At 37.8% G+C, this 3729-nt stretch overlaps 1 pseudogene; it reads right to left on the bottom strand.

Moving 5' to 3' along the window:
• Positions 1 to 962: 962 nt before the first annotated feature.
• Positions 963 to 1649, bottom strand: LOC103084549 (heterogeneous nuclear ribonucleoprotein A1 pseudogene; annotated as a pseudogene).
• Between the last annotated feature and the right edge of the window lie 2080 nt (positions 1650 to 3729).

Genomic DNA, 3729 nt, shown 5'->3' with positions numbered 1-3729 from the left:
CAGGAATGCTTATTTCACACATGTGAATTCATCTAAGCATGTTTGGCATTTTATACCCTGACTATAAGACCTCCAAACTAAAAATACAGATAACTTAAGAGGAGTCAAGAGGAAAATGAGAATAAACAGATTGATACTGGAATGCCAACAGAAATTAGCAATTGAATTTGTCCTTATCATTTAGCCATTTGTTCTCTGTTAAGTCTGCAAGTTTCTTGATGGCAAGGACTGTGTTTTGTTTTTTTTTAAGAGGGTATTAAATTGTTTATTTATTACACATGATAATGGATGATACACAAGCTTCATTCCCATCTATATCTGGTACTATAATCCAATTTAGATATATTGCATAGGATGTGCCAACAATCATATATTAATAATCAAAAAACTCCATGACTTGGCTTGGGTGACCCTTTTCACGGTGAACTCCAGGTCGCAATGCAGTAACTGTCAGTTCAACTACACCAAGGTTTCGGAAGACAGTAGCTTCTCCACCAAAGCAGGTTGTAAATAAATTTTGAATGGAACCTGGCATCACCCTGAAGGAATACTAACTTCACACTGTTGGGGTAGTTTACCAAAATGGCTTCAGAGTAGACTAACTTTACACAGCACATTTTAAAAAAAGACATATTAATGCAGCATCATGATCAGACTATTACATTTAGCAATCAACAGCATGCATGCAAAAAAAAAAAAAATCTACATTAAATCCCTTTGTTGGAATGCTTTACACTTTCCACAGAACAGAAACTAAAATAACCTGTTATACAATTAGTCACAAATATAGTCCTCGAGTTTTTTTTGCCCATACACATGAGTATTGTCTAAAACATGTCTTTGTAGCAGCTAGGCCCTGACACCACTGTGCTTGGCTGAGTTCACAAATCTGTTGTAACCTGTAGCTTCCCTGTCACTCCTCTGGCTCTCTTCTCCTGCTAAGCTTTGTTTCCTGGCAGTAATCAAAACCTTCTGCCACTGCCATAGCTACTGCTGCTGCTGGAACCACCACAGCCACCTTGGTTTCGGGGTTTGGCAAAGTATTGGTCTACACCACCATACGGGCCAGAACTTCTGCCTCCAAAGTTTCCTCCTTTCATGGGTCCAAAATTTGAAGATTGATTGTTGTAACTGCCAGAATCATTGTAGCTTCCACCACCTCCAAAATTGCTTCCGTCATTACCAAATCCATTATAGCCATCCCCACTGCCACCATATCCACCACCACTGCGGCTGCCACCAAAGCCATCTCAACCATTGAAGTTTCCTCCACGACCAAAGTTGTCATTCCCACCAAAACCACCTCCACGACCACCACCAAAGTTTCCAGAACCACTCTGACCTCTTTGGCTGGATGAGGCACTAGCCATCTCTTGCTTAGATAGGGCTTTCCTTACTTCACAGTTGTGGCTATTCACAGTGTGGTATTTCTGAATGACAATCTTGTCTACAGAGTCATGGTCATCAAAGCTTACGAAAGCAAAGCCTCTCTTTTTGCCACTGCCTCGATAAGTCATGATTTCAATCATTTCAATTTTCCCACACTGTTCAAAATAATCTCTTAGATGATGTTCTTCAGTGTCTTCTTTAACTGTAGGTTCACCACCACACAATCTGCCGGTAATCCCAGCTTTTTTAGGTGATTTCATCATTTGAAAGGACTGTGTTTTACATTTATCTCAGTTATTCCTCCAGTCATATAATGCAATGCTTATACACTGGATGCACAGTAAACACTTTAAGAATCAAGCCTTTAACGTGTGCAGTAGACCGTCATATAGTAATCATGATCAGAGGTGATTTTCTCTGGCACATAAAAACAGGCTAATGGTCTGAATGGAATCTCTCAAACTCTTAAACTTGACACGACTATATATTACAATCCTTTTTCTTAATTTCACTAATTGAAATTGAGTGTACAATGAAGTTGTGAAACAGACAAAACATGGGAATTATAAGGGAGATACCATATATTCAGCAATTTATTTTATATCCAGTTTCTTTGTAAATTTTTCTTTTATAATTTACCATGTTAAGTAAGCACTGGGCTAGCACCACCACCACCTCTTCTAAGACTGTGAATTATGTTTCCCAGAATCTCCTTCCCTGCAGTGTTTTGGCTTAGAGTTTATCAGTGAGAGGAACTCCCAGGAGATTTGCAAAGTGAAAATAAAGAAGGGCAGGAAATCCATAGTAGCTTTTCCCACCCACTTGGCCACAGAAGACTGAAACAATTGGTAACATCATATCAGAGAATGTCAAGAATTACAGCAGCTTCCTGGTGAGATGGAGAGAAACATCTAGTTTGGTGTTTACAGCTGAGATCTTTGGCATCAACTTTACTAATTTCAGGAGCAGCTTCTCTGACCACTACTTCCCCAGCATTTCCACAAGTCATTAACCCCCATTATATATGTTGAACTCCTACATACATAGTATGGCTTCTGCTTCCTGATTGAACACTGTCTATTAGAGTATTTATGTATACTTTATCTAATATTTCCAGCAGCCCTATAGGGTAGATGCTTTTTAAATGAGCTAAGTGAAGTTACTGAACTCCTCCACTATTCCACAGATTTTTTTTCTCAACTGGTGAGTTGCAAACTGTCGAATTCAAATAAGTCTGACTTCACTCTTTGCTCTTAACCCCTGTACCATGTAGTCACATGTGGCACTGAGCTTTAAAAAGAAGGTGTGAAACTTTCTCTGTGAGAAAGATTCCAAAGAGCACTTAGAAACAAGCCTAACTACCCAAATAAAAGTATTTTATATTCAAGAATCAACCTGTTTTGAGGATAGTCTTCTCTAATACTCACTCATATCCAGACTGGCTGAGAATGGTCTTGTTTTACCAACATATGGCTTAAATATCCTTAGCTTCCTAATAAAAACAGTACACACACAGACACATACACACTCACACACACACTTCCTTGTAAAGAAACATGAAGCAATCAAAAAAGAAATACACACTCCCACCTCCACATCTGTATCCATATCCTCTTTCTGCACTTTAGTAGGGACATCTATCCAAAGCCAAGTCTTCCACTTGTCCATTAGTGCTCATCCTGTCTCACTTACTTAAAATAATTTGCAAGTATTTTTTCCAATTCTGTGGGTTGTCATTTTACTTTCTTGATGGAATGCTTTGAAGCATAAAAACTTTAAATTTTGATTGAATCCAACTTGATTTTTCTTCTGCTACTCATGCTTTTTGGTATCACTTGTATGAATTTTTTGCCAAATTCAGATCATGAATATCTACTTCTATGCTTTCTTCCAAGAGGTTTATAGTTTTTGCTCTTACATTTAGGTCTTTGATCCCTTCTTATTTAATTTTTGTTTGTAGTCTTAGATAAGGGTTCATTCTTTTGCCTGTGGCTGTCCAATTGTCCTAGCAAAATTTGAGATTTTGTTATATGTGTACTAATTTGGAATTTTTATATCTTCCTATTGAACTAAAGTATTATTTGTATACCGTTTCCCTCTCTATCCTTAATGATGCTTTTTGTTATCACAGACTATATGGTTTGATGCAAATGGTGACTCACACTTTATTAAAGATTTGATATTTATCTGGCAAATCTTTTTTCATCCTTTTAATTTCAACGTTTCTGTATCCTTATATTTTAGTCATGTCCCTTTTTTTTTTTTTTTTTTTTTTGTGGTACCCGGGCCTCTCACTGTTGTGGCCTCTCCTGTTGCAGAGCACAGGCTCTGGACGCACAG

The sequence above is a fragment of the Lipotes vexillifer genome, unplaced genomic scaffold, assembly GCF_000442215.2.
Source record: "Lipotes vexillifer unplaced genomic scaffold, Lipotes_vexillifer_v1.1 scaffold1673, whole genome shotgun sequence".
NCBI lineage: Eukaryota > Metazoa > Chordata > Mammalia > Artiodactyla > Lipotidae > Lipotes > Lipotes vexillifer.
This window is presented reverse-complemented; position numbering and strand designations above follow the sequence as displayed.